This window comes from Macaca thibetana, chromosome 6, assembly GCF_024542745.1.
Source record: "Macaca thibetana thibetana isolate TM-01 chromosome 6, ASM2454274v1, whole genome shotgun sequence".
NCBI classification, from domain to species: Eukaryota; Metazoa; Chordata; class Mammalia; order Primates; family Cercopithecidae; genus Macaca; species Macaca thibetana.
Genome location: NC_065583.1, coordinates 119,443,251 through 119,458,182, shown reverse-complemented (window position 1 = coordinate 119,458,182; position 14,932 = coordinate 119,443,251). Strand labels below are relative to the sequence as shown.

Below are 14,932 nucleotides of genomic sequence, written 5' to 3'. Positions count from 1 at the left end.
AGTGACACCTATTCTCTCATTTTATACATAATTTTTAGAAACTATGCTATTTTCTTGCTTACAGCCTATAGCAAAATAGGAGCAGGAATTTTAAAGTAAGGGTGCTAGTATAGGCCAGTAGATTGAAGTCCAAACCCTAGAACATCGCCAGAGGGTTGATGCAGAAAGCAGTCTGGGCCAGTTAGTGTATGGGCAAACACTCTTCCTAAATTCTTTCATGTCCTCTTAATCATCTCAGCATTACCTCAATCAGTATCACCAAAGGAAGATTCCATTTAATCTCTCTAAAGCAGAAGAAACAGAGACACAGGGATCCATTTAGATGAAAACTGGCTACATCTAGAAGTTTTGAAACTGACTGAATAAACTTCATCTATCTAGAACATGTATTTTGCGAAATAATCAGTTCCCCAAATAATAATAAGTTCACAAACATTTATAAAGCACTATGAGACACACATCATTCCAAGCAATTTTGGAATTAATATACGTAAAATGCAAAGTGTTTTATGTATATCAATTGACTTAATCTCTACAATAGCCTAACCAGATAGGTACTATTGTTATCCCATTTTTCAGATAATTAAATGGAGGTACATGGAGATTAATTAATTTGTCCAGTTTTCAAAGGGAATTTTTCCAGTTTTTGCCCATTCAGTATGATATTGGCTGTGGGTTTGTCATGAATAGCTCTTATTATTTTGAGGTACGTTCCATCAATACCGAATTTATTGAGCGTTTTTAGCATGAAGGGCTGTTGAACTTTGTCAAAAGCCTTTTCTGCATCTATTGAGATAATCATGTGGTTATTGTCTTTGGTTCTGTTTACATGCTGGATTATGTTTATTGATTTGCAAATGTTGAACCAGCCTTGCATCCCAGGGATGAAGCCCACTTAATCATGGTGGATAAGCTTTTTGATGTGCTGCTGAATCCGGCTTGCCAGTATTTTACAGGGATGCCCTCTCTCACCACTCCTATTCCACATAGTGTTGGAAGTTCTGGCTAGGGCAATTAGGCAAGAGAAAGAAATCAAGGGTATTCAGTTAGGAAAAGAAGAAGTCAAATTGTCCCTCTTTGCAGATGACATGATTGTATATTTAGAAAATCCCATTGTCTCAGCCCAAAATCTCCTTAAGCTGATAAGCAACTTCAGCAAAGTCTCAGGGTACAAAATTAATGTGCAAAAATCACAAGCATTCTTATACACCAGTAACAGACAAACAGAGAGCCAAATCATGAATGAACTTCCATTCACAATTGCTTCAAAGAGAATAAAATACCTAGGAATCCAACTTACAAGGGATGTAAAGGACCTCTTCAAGGAGAACCACAAACCACTGCTCAGTGAAATAAAAGAGGACACAAACAAATGGAAGAACATACCATGCTCGTGGATAGGAAGAATCAATATCGTGAAAATGGCCATACTGCCCAAGGTTATTTATAGATTCAATGCCATCCCCATCAAGCTACCAATGAGTTTCTTCACAGAATTGGAAAAAACTGCTTTAAAGTTCATATGGAACCAAAAAAGAGCCCGCATCTCCAAGACAATCCTAAGTCAAAAGAACAAAGCTGGAGGCATCACGCTACCTGACTTCAAACTATACTACAAGGCTACAGTAACCAAAACAGCATGGTACTGGTACCAAAACAGAGATATAGACCAACGGAACAGAACAGAGTCCTCAGAAATAATACCACACATCTACGGCCATCTGATCTTTGACAAACCTGAGAGAAACAAGAAATGGGGAAAGGATTCCCTATTTAATAAATGGTGCTGGGAAAATTGGCTAGCCATAAGTAGAAAGTTGAAACTGGATCCTTTCCTTACTCCTTATACGAAAATTAATTCAAGATGTATTAGAGACTTAAATGTTAGACCTAATACCATAAAAACCCTAGAGGAAAATCTAGGTAGTACCATTCAGGACATAGGCATGGGCAAAGACTTCATGTCTAAAACACCAAAAGCAACGGCAGCAAAAGCCAAAATTGACAAATGGGATCTAATTAAACTAAAAAGCTTCTGCACAGCATAAGAAACTACCATCAGAGTGAACAGGCAACCTATAGAACGGGAGAAAATTTTTGCAATCTACTCATCTGACAAAGGGCTAATATCCAGAACCTACAAAGAACTCAAACACATTTATAAGAAAAAAACAAACAACCCCATCAAAAAGTGGGCAAAGGATATGAACAGACATTTCTCAAAAGAAGACATTCATACAGCCAACAGACACATGAAAAATTGCTCATCATCACTGGCCATCAGAGAAACGCAAATCAAAACCACAATGAGATACCATCTCACACCAGTTAGAATGGCGATCATTAAAAAGTCAGGAAACAACAGGTGCTGGAGAGGATGTGGAGAAATAGGAAGACTTTTACACTGTTGGTGGGATTGTAAACTAGTTCAACCATTATGGAAAACAGTATGGCGATTCCTCAAGGATCTAGAACTAGATGTACCATATGACCCAGCCATCCCATTACTGGGGATATACCCAAAGGATTATAAATCATGCTGCTATAAAGACACATGCACATATATGCTTATTGCGGCACTATTCACAATAGCAAAGACTTGGAATCAACCCAAATGTTCATTGGTGACAGACTGGATTAAGAAAATATGGCACATATACACCATGGAATACTATGCAGCCATAAAAAAGGATGAGTTTGTGTCCTTTGTAGGGACATGGATGCAGCTGGAAACCATCATTCTTAGCAAACTATCACAAGAACAGAAAACCAAACACCGCATGTTCTCACTCATAGGTGGGAACTGAACAATGAGATCACTTGGACTCTGGAAAGGGGACATCACACACCGGGGCCTATCATGGGGAGGGGGCAGGGGGGAGGGATTGCATTGGGAGTTATACCTGATGTAAATGACGAGTTGATGGGTGCTGACGAGTTGATGGGTGCAGCACAGCAACATGGCACAAGTATACATATGTAACAAACCTGCACATTATGCACATGTACCCTAGAACTTAAAGTATAATAATAATAAAAAATAAAAAAAAAAATTAATTTGTCCAGAGTAACTCAAGTACTAAGTGGCAGAGCTGGGATATGAACCTAGGCAGTCTGGCTCCAGAGACCACAGAGTTATGGGTTAATGCAAAAGTAACTGTGGTTCTCACCATTTTAATGACAAAAACCACAATTCCTTTTGCACCAACCTTTTGCACCAATAATTACTACACTATTTTGAGGCATTACTTTATACCCATATGTGGACTGCCTTAGTTCAAAGACTAAAAATATAATAAATATACTTAAAATCTCTATTAAATAGAATATAATCTTCAGAATCTTAAAACTGAGACAAGTCAGTGTTTTCGATGCCTCAGGGTGAAATATGCAAGTGCCTATTATTATTGTTTTCACCAAAATAAAAAGATTGCTCGGATGTTAGATTGAGGATATTTTACTCTTTTGGTGTTGTATTTAAAATTGTTTTTGGAATGAGCCAGGGAAATAAACAACAAGTAAATGGAGTTATGGGAAAATTCTTTTTAGGCATTCCTAGTCTAATCAGATACATATGAGAATGTGACATGAGTTAGTGCTTCTATTTTTTAGGTCAGGACATGAAGATTAAAACAGTTTCTATTTGTTGTCTTTATTTCTTAAATAGCTTGATTGTAACTTTGCTTTATAGGAGGAAAATAATTTAGTTGTGGAAAATAGCTGAGGTTATGACTGACTTAACACCCAACAAAAATATTTGAACTTAATATATCCAAGGTAAAGGACTAAAATTGGTTTGACAGGGTCATGATTTTTATTGAAACCTGATGTTTTATTAAAAGAAAATGAACAGATTTGGAGAGATTTTTTAAATAGAATAATCTGAAAAAAACATTGTTTACTGAGTAGGTAACTGTGTTTTTTTGATTTGTGATATAAATACTTTTGTTGACCCCTAGAAGTTCATGGTGGAGAAAAACCTTCTAGCTTCTAAAAAATAGAGCAGCTACAAACCAAGCTGATGCTAGTTGCACCATTTGCTCAACTCAATGCAAGAAAAATTTCTCCAAAACCTACCTGTACACTTACTTTACAGCAGTTTTCCCCAATAAGAAGTTAGCATTTACTGCAAAGTTTATAAAATACCCAAGGAACTATGGGGAGTGAATGAATTTTGATTAGCTATTTCATCTTCCTTGATAATTTTTCATTTTCTCCCCACCTTTTCATAAAACTATGAAGCAAAGGATTCAAATACCTGACATAGAAGAGGATAGGTGAGGTAAAGAGAGAAAAATAGCCCAGGACTACTTTTTCATTATAAAACATAAGTATTAAATCATAGCAATCTCTATAATCACAACGTTCAGTGATATTTTAATAGCCTTGGAAATTTTTTAACATATGGATCAAGAATTTAAAAGTAAAATCATTATCCTAATTTCTTCCAGATGGTAAATATTATAATTTTTTTCATTACCTTATTGGTTACAAGGCAGAGATTCTACATAGACATACTGAAGAACAGGAAGGAAAGAAAAAAGAAAAAAAGGTATGGCAGAAATAGCTTAGTTGATCATTGTCGTGGACTGAATGTTTATGTCACCCCAAAATTCATATGCTGAGATCTAATTCCCAATGTGTTGGTGCTTGGAGATGGTGTCTTTGGAAGATAATTAGGTCATGAGAGTGGAGCCATCAGCAATGGGGTGCATGCCTTTACAAGATGAGGCCGGAGAGCTAGCTCACTCTCTTTCTACCATGTGAAGATACTAGGAGAAGTCAGCCACCTGCAACCCAAAAGACAGCCCTCACCAGAACCTGACCGGGCTGGCACACTAATCTCAGAATTCCAGCCTCCAGAGCTGTAAAAAAAATAAAATAAATTTCTGTTGTTTACAAGCCACCCAGTCAATGATACTTTGTTACAGCAGCCTGAACTAAGACAATCACCAAACCAACTTTTTATTCTTCCCAGACACAAACAGGACTATAGCCCCAGCTTCCCTTTCACTATATGGGGTTGTGTGACCAAGCTCTGGCCAATAGAAGATGAGCAGACTTCTACGAGTTTTCTCCTTTGTCAAAGCACAGGCACCAGGAAGCTGGTTGTGACAACAAGGTGGTAAGAGTGGAGTCACAAGAATACTGCTTGAATGAATGAGAAGAATCTGCCCGTCAAGAATACTCACTTTAGCTTTGACTGAGTGAGAAATAAATTTCTCAGTTAAGTCAACAAGATTTCAGATTTTATATGTTATAGCGGCTAACATTACCAAAACTAACATGTAGAAGCTAATAAGGACATCTAAAGCTCTGGAAATATATTTCCCGGAATGGTGCACCTTTATTCCTTTCTTGTTGATTTTGGATTTTATAACATAATTGTGTATCTTAGATGTTATTACCATATCTTCTATTAAATATCATGTTTGTAGATAATTGTCCTCGCTGCAAAATATATAGATGCTTATAAATTTTGTTTTAGCCATTTTAAGTAGCAATATATATTGTCAGTACATCCTAAACTGAACAGGCAGAGATCTGGATTCTAGTTCCAGGTACTCTAGGTTCCTGTCTCAGTTCTACTGTATATGAAACTTAAACCTGTTAGCATCTTGGTTCCACCATTTATTTGTCAAATATGGTGACTGAACTAAATAAGGTTGGAGACTCTAAAAAGTAAAATTTGATAAGAAAATTTTTATATTTCTTTTTTGGGGGTAGGTGGGGGACAGGGTCTCACTCTGTTGCCTGCCCAGGCTGGAATGCAGTAATACAATCACGGCTCACTGCAGCGTGGACCTGACAGGCTTAAGTGATCCTCCCACCTCAGCATCCCAAGTAGCTGGGACAACAGACGTGAGCCACCATGCCCGGCCAAGAAAATTAATATATTTCTACTCAGCACTTTTTGTATATAGTACAGATTGGTCATTCCTTCATTATTAACATTGTAAACATTTTAAGGAGAAAAGTAGCAACCTCATAAATAACCCTTCTTCTTTGAGAAGTATCCTAAAAGTTCTGCAAACATGAAATAAATGTCTACTAGGTTATAAGTTCCTCGAAGAAACTATGTCTTGTTCATCTTTGTGTTTCTAGCACCTAACTGCTGATTTTTGCTGAATAAAAGTCTTATTGAGAAGTTTTAAAAACTAACATTATTTCACTATAGTTTTAAATTACTGAAGAAGTGTTCTTATCCAATCACCAAAGGCACAAAAGAGTCAGGTCAACAGTCCTAGATCCAGTTTTCAAATACTACTACAAATGAAATTGTTTCATTCCTAGGAAGTTCCTTCATGAATTTCTGGGTGAGCTGTGTGAGATAAAAGTGGGAGAGAGTCCATTCCATTTTAATATGTTTTACTTATTGTGATTCCTCTATGATTTCATCTATTTTTTTAAAAGGGTTCAACAGGTGAAATGGGTAACTGCTTTAACCTAACCAATCTTGCTGTTAGGAAATCATCAAACTATAACAGCAGTGAGCTCAAACCACTGAAATGTAGGATGCAGCTATGGACATTATTCCAAAAAGCATAATGATTTTCTGAAGCAGAACCACCTAAAAATTTGGGATTCAAAGCTGCTAATTGATCTTTCAAATCATTCAGAAAGTCATTTTGATCATTTATTGTATCCCTGAGATGAAAAGACCTACTAGGAATAAGCATCGCCTTAAAACCTACAAGATTATTTCCTTAGCAAAATTTAATAATGAGAGTCAAGACAGGAATTAAAAAAAAATCCAAGAACATCTGTCAGTCTAAATTTCCTAACCCACTTTTTCCAGTGAGGAAAATATGTCCTCCAAAACTTCGTCATTGGCAGCTCTAAATGTAGGCTGTGAAGGAATGCTTATCTAACTATTGGCTTAGTGCTATATCTAAGTGGAAAGAAAATTATGGTACAAGCTTAACCAACAAGAACATTCATCCTGTTTGAGGGAAGCAGACATAGCTTAGAAAGTTAGTCAATCTAATCAATAAGAAATATATCTGATACTTTCCATTTTAAAAATTGAAAATTTGAAAAAGTATTTTTATTAATACACTGATAATTGTTGTAATATGTAACATTTATATGGCTATGACACATGGAAGTTTACTAAATATGTTTTCACATACAATGCCACCTTCATTTATCACAGTAAACCTATTGGTATTTTTAATACTCAAGTAATAGATGGATCAGCATTAAAGCTCCAATGGGATCTTCAATGGGAGTTTAAACAAAATGTAAGCTCCAAAAGCCTTCATAACATTAGGATCAAACAGTGAAGATTTTCTTTGCTTCAGAAGTTTTGTCCATTACTGGGAATATGCTTTTAGAAGTAAAGGATCCTAACCTTAGCATGATAAGCTACAATCACAATAATAGAGTACATGTATAGCACATTACAAATTACATATTACAATGTTCTCTTAACAAGCACTTTCTCATTGTGATGTGGATATTCACCAATCCAGTAAAATATCAGAACATATATCATTATTTTCATTTTACAGACATAGACACTGAGGCTTAGAAAACGTTTCATGGCCTGAGTGTGGTCCCATTGACTCCAAGATTAATTCACCAAAATGTTCTGCTTCTTGAAATCAGAAATTAGAGGAGCACAGTTACAGTTAAGTTGGAATCATTGATTGTCTTGAAATTAAATGAAAGCTCCTCCTCCACCAGTGTCTAGTTCCACAAAAGGAGGGACTTAAACAAATGTAAGACATTTAACTCCTTGATGGTGTGTTTTTCTGTGGGAAGGGGGACATTTGTTTCATTCATTTTGTTCTGTTTTTTTTTTAAACATGCTCAAGGTAGACAGCAACTCTTCTGAAAACACAAAGTAAGAATAATTAAATTCTCAGGCAAGCTGCAGAAATCAAATTAGTCCTATATATAACACAGGAAAAACGTTGGAGGGAAGAGCAAGTTTTTCCAAAAACAAAATTAACCCAAAAAAAAAAACCCATTGGAAAATGTAATTCAATCAAGAAATAATATTTTTTTCAATTTGGATTTATGTCTTTGCTTCAGTAGGTAGTGTTAATAGTCTCCAAATGCCAGTGTGTATTCATGAACACTTAGCAAGTTCATGATGTGATACATTCCTTTTTGGATACATCTTTTGTCAAATCCATCTGTCTATGGCAGATATGCATAGTTTTACAGAACCTTATCTGCAAAAGAACTTCCACAGTTAGACAAAAATGGCTTTAGAAAATTGAGAGGAGTGGATAGAAGAAAGATCAACTACTGCTGTTTGGGAGATTTTTTTTTTTTGCTTTCCCCACCATGCCTTGCCCCCAGCCCACTGTCCACTGGGCACCTGGCACCTCTAGACTCCTTTTCTTAAAGCTCCATTCTTTCACAAGTAACAGATATGACTCTGGCATCTCAGGAAGAACTGAAGAGATGGAGGTCCCAGAGGAAAGAACAGATGCAAGATATAAATAGTCCTAGTATACGCCCACCAGAATTTCCCTGAGCCTTGGTTTTAAACATCCTCTGAATTATATAGGTAGCTGATTAATGTTTGACAATTAAGCATTTTTATGTCATTCATCTCAATAAGCACCCAAGCAAGGTAATGTAAACAATGAAGGTATGAAAAGGTAGAAGGAGATATGAATACTACACCAAGTGGGCCACATGGACCCAAGGAAAAAGAGGAGCTGAGTTGAAGTCAGGAGCTGATTCAGATAGAGCAGCTTCAACTCTACTACTTCTTACTCTTAGATGGGCTCCAAACCACCTTGAGGGATGGGGTTATATTTCTTTTATAGATGCACTCCTTTCTCCCACTAATACAGTTAGGAATGTATAGCTAAGAATGAGCCAACCATTACTATTCGTGTCTATGGCTACAGAAACTCAACAAATCAACTCGCTATTCTGGGTCAATAAATGAACCCATTATACTGTTTTTTCACAAAGTAAATGTGTTTCTAAAGGAATGTATTAAAATTACATTTTTAAAAATCTATCTGTTTTGCATATATTTGGTTGATACAGAAAAGGAGTCTATGTTGGCTTCTTTTCTTTCTATAAACTTCATTCATTGGTGTGATCTGAAAGGGGGTAATATTTCAGAAAGCAAAAATATTTTTAACAACAAAACTTTGCATTTCCAGTGTGATCGAAACACGAAATTATGCAAAACACAACTATATATCTCTCCTACTGGTTAAATCATGCCAGTTGTTTAACTAGGTGCAATCAAAAATAAACTACTAATGTTATTTTTATAGGAATTGGTTAGTAATTACCAACTATAACTATTAAAAGTTTATATTTGCCACAGGAGCCTGTGATTTTAAAAACTGTTCAAATGATTTATGCTTGAGCGTTATATATAACACAAATATATACATTTGTATCTACAGGTTTAAAGAGGAAAAATAAGACAAAAAGCAACTTGAAAAGCAACCCATTTTTTTTAATGACCTAGCTTTGTGCTGTATTGAGAAAAAGTATAAAAATTATTTGGGAGGAAGAAAAATATTTCTAAGCTCTAATTTCATAGGCAAAAGCCCTATTACTTTTTGTGATAGGCTAGGAGAAATCAATAATGACTTAAAAGCAAAAAGTAAACTGCTCACCTTTACCAGTCTATACTCAGTATTAATTCTATCCTGCGGTATATGCTATAGAAGGTAATGAAATGCTGATGTTTTCTAGTTTTTCACTTCAGTCTGCTCCAGCTTTATCCTAAACCTTGTCAGCAACAGAAGTTACCCTCAGCAACCATACAAACCTAACAACGGCTTCCCTGGGTTAATTTGATCTGCTCCAATCACAAATTCCAATCCACATACTTTCTTCTGTTATGGTTGTGTCTGTATGTGTTTAATGTACTTTTATAAGGCTTTTTACAACAAGCTCATGGTGTTTCATTCAGCCCTCTACCACATAAACAGAACCACTGAAGAGCATGTTTGTTCATATAAAATGTTTCAGTTATTCATAGTGTGTGTCTTCAGCTGGCTGCGGATTACAGTGAACGAAAGCATTGCTGCCATCATTCTACATTTCTCCTTTTCCTGCGCTCTATCTGCTGTGCACCCGTGTCCCCAAAGCATTTATTATAATATTTGATGCTCGCTCTCAGTTTTGGACTGAGATGGTGGGGGTGGGAAACCTTAAAACTTGCCTGACTCAAGTGCTCTCTAAGCCACTGCTTTGATCCCAGCATCCTGCTTTAACCTGCTCCTGTTGGACCTCTGCCACTTTACTGACCCCATAAAACAAACAGAGCTAGCAAATGCATCAAACAGCCTCCTTCAATATGCGGCTTGACTGTGATTCGTGGCACAAAGCTGGAATAACCCTGCCAGGTCTTAGAAGCTTTAAGATTCGTCGTTTTGAACTTGATACACATAGTACCGTGCCTTAAAAACGAATCATCTGCTAGTTCAGTATTTTCTACTTACAATCACTCCCTCCCAGGGCATGTAATTAATTTACTGAGCTTAAAAAAAAAAAAAAAAAAAATCAGGATTACTCACACAGTCTTGAAGATGCAATGTCATCTATTTAGGACAGAAACATCCAAGGCCGTGTCAGAACTCAATTACGACTACATATGCATTAAGGCAGGAACTGGCAGGCCTCTGGGTACGCCAACTATAGGACTCGTGCTTCTCGTACGCTGGGCTATAATCTATGAAACTGAGCTCCAGAGCCAGCCAATCACTTAGCTCCTCATAACAAGTCTAACTGGCTCTGGAAAGCTGAAAGGGCTGCACTGGAACAACACAGAAGAGATATTCTACACATTAATCTACTTATCTGGAATCACTTTGACTCTAAAGGCCAGAGAAAAATCACAGCTTCCTTGTTGGAGGGGAAAAGGACAGGTGATCTGGGGAAAACGCAGCTACACCTGGAGCAAGGTCTCTTCCCGGCTTTGCAATCCCAACTGTGCCCGCGCTTCAGGACCCGAGTCGTCCCAGAAACCAAAGGGCAGGCACGGCAGCAAACGCCTGAGGTAATTTTCATCTTTCTTTTTATTTTTAGTAGAATAATGCTGACTGAAAGTGATAAGCATAAAGTCGCTGAGGCAACTAGATAAGCTTCGATTTTATTTTACCTTTTCCTATTCTAATCGTGTGCAGGATCATTTCTTATTAAGTCTGAGGAGGGGGAGAATTAATGAACCTGAAATAAAACTTGAAACTGAAACGATCATTTGTGGAGGAAAATAGAGGATTTTCCAGAACAGTTTCAGAGCTACCTTCTCAGATGAGCAGGCTTTTCACCCACCCACAGAAAGAAGAGCCAACGGGGCTGAGACGGGAGAGGGATGGGTTTCAGGAGCACAATTAAAAGTTTTTCATATCTTAAAGAAAATAATCTATGTTCACAGAGAAAATTAAGAAGATAAGTTACTGCCCAGTTCCTTTGACCTTTGACACTTAGACCACATAAGAATGTTCCATGGTAGAAGGGTTGGAACAGAGAATCTTAAGAATTCTAAGAGAGAATCAATACTGCTCCCCTGCCCCAGGTTTTTCTTGTTTTCTTTACAATAGTATCCTTATTTCCCATTACATTTTAGTGTTAGTTATACCAATTACTTGTTACACCATGCTTCTACATTTGCAGTTAATAATGGATCTGTAGAAAACATTTTAAAGTCAAAATTATTATAGAGGCAACTAAAATAAGAAAGCAAAAAATATATGAAACTGACATACACATAACCCCAACACCATACCCCTTAGATACTTAATGTACTTAACACAATAACAAATCCTTCCAAATCCTCAGCAAATTGTCTGTTTCTTTAACACATTTTGTAGCAAGTGTAACATTAGCAACAAGAAAAACTTTGGCAATAAACTTGTACATAACTAAATCAGTCCTTATGCTTTCATAGTGACAATAGAATGTACATAATATTTTATTTGTTTTGTTGGACTTACAAGCTCCTAAGGCAAGAAGCTGAGAAGAAAATTTTGCTTTGTTTAGTGGTGAAATATAAACAGTAACAGAAGAGACGTTTATGCACTTTTTGTTGGCTGTAGATAATTGACTGAATTCAACTTGAGATTTGACACCAGAAAGAAAAACATGGCAATAGATAGAAAACAGAAAAAGTAATCCATTGGCAATTTCACCCCAGGGTTTGTTCTTTGAATTGTCCAATCTGTGACTAGCCAGGGAAGAATATTTCTGCTCTGTTTAAATAGTTTTTATTTAATTAAACCTTTGTTTATTTGACAGTGCTGCTGCCTTTGGTGACTATGTGAGAATGGAAACTTCTAAGGAAGCCAGGTTGTTAGAATTGTTACCCCCTTTACTCGAAGATAACATAGATTATCCAGGCTGAGATGGAAAACAAGCCCTTTATTGAATTTTCAACACAGACTCCCTGCTTCTCATCTCCTTAATAAAATTTCATTAAACCCCCCTAGAATTCCGATGTTCAAATCTCCATTTGTTGACAGACAAGGCCAAGAATACTCTAAACTGAGGCATGCAAGTCATTTCATTTGTATTCTTGTCCAAAAATTTCCCATAGGAAGACTTCACCTCCTACAATTCTGAAGAAAACTCTTACTGTCCAAGACAATCGCCAGCAACCATCCACAGTCATCTGAGTGGAAACTTTCACAGCTTTTGTACATTCTCTGTGTCAACATACAACTGAGTTACGGACTGTCCCCTGGCTCCCTGACCCTTACAAACACTAAAAGTTTTGTTTGACTCAACTTCAAGCTGCTCATCTGTTAGTAATGTTCACTCCAGAACACATTCATGACGAGAGCTTTCTAAAAGACCAGCACTGCCTTCCCCTCCTATAATCCTAATAATCATGAGAACCTGAAACATGTTACTGGGACTCGAGATTTTTCTGGGGATTGAAAATATTTAGTCCTTGGAGCTGTCACATATCAGGGGCAACCTCACACTGAAACAAAGGAAGTGATGTCCCATTATTATCCACCCTGAGCCACCATAATATGCTGTTTACATTTATTTTCTTCAGCCTGTGCAAAACAAAGCAATGGAAGAGGAAACTAAAAAATATACATACTAGTACCATTATCCTCTTTTGCCTAAAATTACTAATGCACCATGTCAGAGTCTGCTTCCTTCAGACATCATTCTCAATTCATCAGGAATTATAGTAGCAGGTTCTGGCTAAAGAGACTATCTCCTGTCATCACGATCAATTAATGTTTTCTGGTTAATTAGAAAACATCAGCCCTATCTAAGAAGCTCATGGTATACAAGGGTCACCCAAATAGCTAAGTGCAGTCCTGGCTCATAATTACTTCATCTCAACCCCGCAAACAAGAATTAAGATGATCCCAATAAAAGAAAAATTGCTCAGGAAAGTGAACCTTTTTCTGAACCAAGCACTGTCAGCAAATCTCAGGTATTAGAGCAACTATGGTTGACGGAAAAGTGTCTCAAAATCTGGGCCTAGAATGATTTCTAGGTCCATAAGCTAATTGGTCTGGCCTTGCCATTTACGTAAGCCAAAGAAAGTCACTCATGAGTAAACTATAGAAAACGTTCAGACCCATCCTGTTAGCATGTCATATCAACTAAGACTGGCAGGGTATTAACTCCATTCCAGGTGACATGGATAAATAGCCCCATTATTTTCACAGGACCAGCCTCTACCTCAGGAAACCCTAGACCTCGGAACCAGTTTCCTGGTAGGGATCTGCTGACAGTTTCAATGCGGACAGGGAGCCTTATAGTGTAAACCGAAAGAAAAATAGGTGCTTTTTAAAATATCAGCAAGAAGGCCTGCCTCACCTTAACAAAGCAAAAAAAAAAAAAAAAAAAAAAAGCTTTAATTCAAATTAAAAATCATGATACTAGAGATGGGAGTCTGTGGTCGCTATAAGGATAAAGCTCACGTTCTTGGTGCAGATAACAAAACACTTTATCTGGACAAAAGGACCTCAAATTAAAATTTGCTCTTGGCCCATGGGGGAAATTTTTTGTTGGATTTTGTTGTTGTTGTTGTTATTGTTTAAATCAGTCTCTCCTAAGGCCATGAATAGGAAATCACACTAATAATGCATGTGACAAAATTCTGAAATATATTACACTTAAAATTAGCATAAACCATCAACCTTTAGTACTCATATATTGTAGTCAAAACTCTTCTAGGTAATGAGACCTGAACAGAAGGATCCATTTATCTGTGGTCTTGCTCTTTGTCTAAGTTTCTCAAAAACATTAGGACAATGACATATACAAAAACTGGCAATTACATTTAATAAGAAAAATGTGGGGAGTGCATTGTTAATATTTGATGCTAAAACCACGTCTTTGCTTTAAACATGTAAAGCAGTATAACATGGTGGTTGGTAGAAACTCTGGAGTCCAGCCACCTGGGTTCAAATCCCAGCTCTGTCTCTTAATTGTTGGACCTTGAGCAAGCTACTTAACAGCATTATGCCTCAGTTTCCTCCTATATGAAAGGGTGCCACACACAGTAACTACCTCCTAGGCTGGTGTGAAGATGAAATGGGCAAATATGCTTAGAACTGAGCCTATTATATGGTGACTGCTCATTAAAAGAAAACTGTCAGTTAGAAATGGTGGCATGCCCCTTTAATAATCCTAGCCCTTTAGAAGGCCAAGGCAGGAGGATCACTTGAATCCAGGAGTTTGAGACCACCCTGGGCAACATAGCAAGACCCCCATCTCTGCAAAAAAGAGAAATAAATAAATAGCTGGGTGTGGTAGCACACACCTGTAATCCCAGGTACTTGGGAGGCCAAGTTGGGAGGATCACTTAAGTCCAGGAGTTGGAGGCTACAGTGAGCTATGGTTGTGCTATTGCACTCCAGCCTTAGTGACAGAGTGAGATCTTGTCTCAAAGAAAAAAATTTAAAAACATAAATAAAAATAAAATAAAATTGTCATTTGTATTAGGATTAAGCTCACTGCAATAAAC

General features: G+C 37.0%; 1 protein-coding gene across 3 annotated transcripts in view; it reads right to left on the bottom strand.

The window, feature by feature from the left end:
* PDE4D (phosphodiesterase 4D) overlaps positions 1-14,932 on the bottom strand; it is a 1,590,976-nt gene that overhangs the window by 1,529,030 nt on the left and 47,014 nt on the right. Inside the window, exon 1 of one of the 3 annotated variants that reach the window (XM_050794362.1) lies at positions 10,512-10,646. The exons of the other annotated variants lie outside the window; for them this stretch is intronic. The gene's annotated coding sequence lies outside the window, so the exon portion shown is untranslated. Of the gene's footprint in view, positions 1-10,511; positions 10,647-14,932 lie in introns of those variants that run through there. 3 annotated transcript variants of the gene reach the window in all.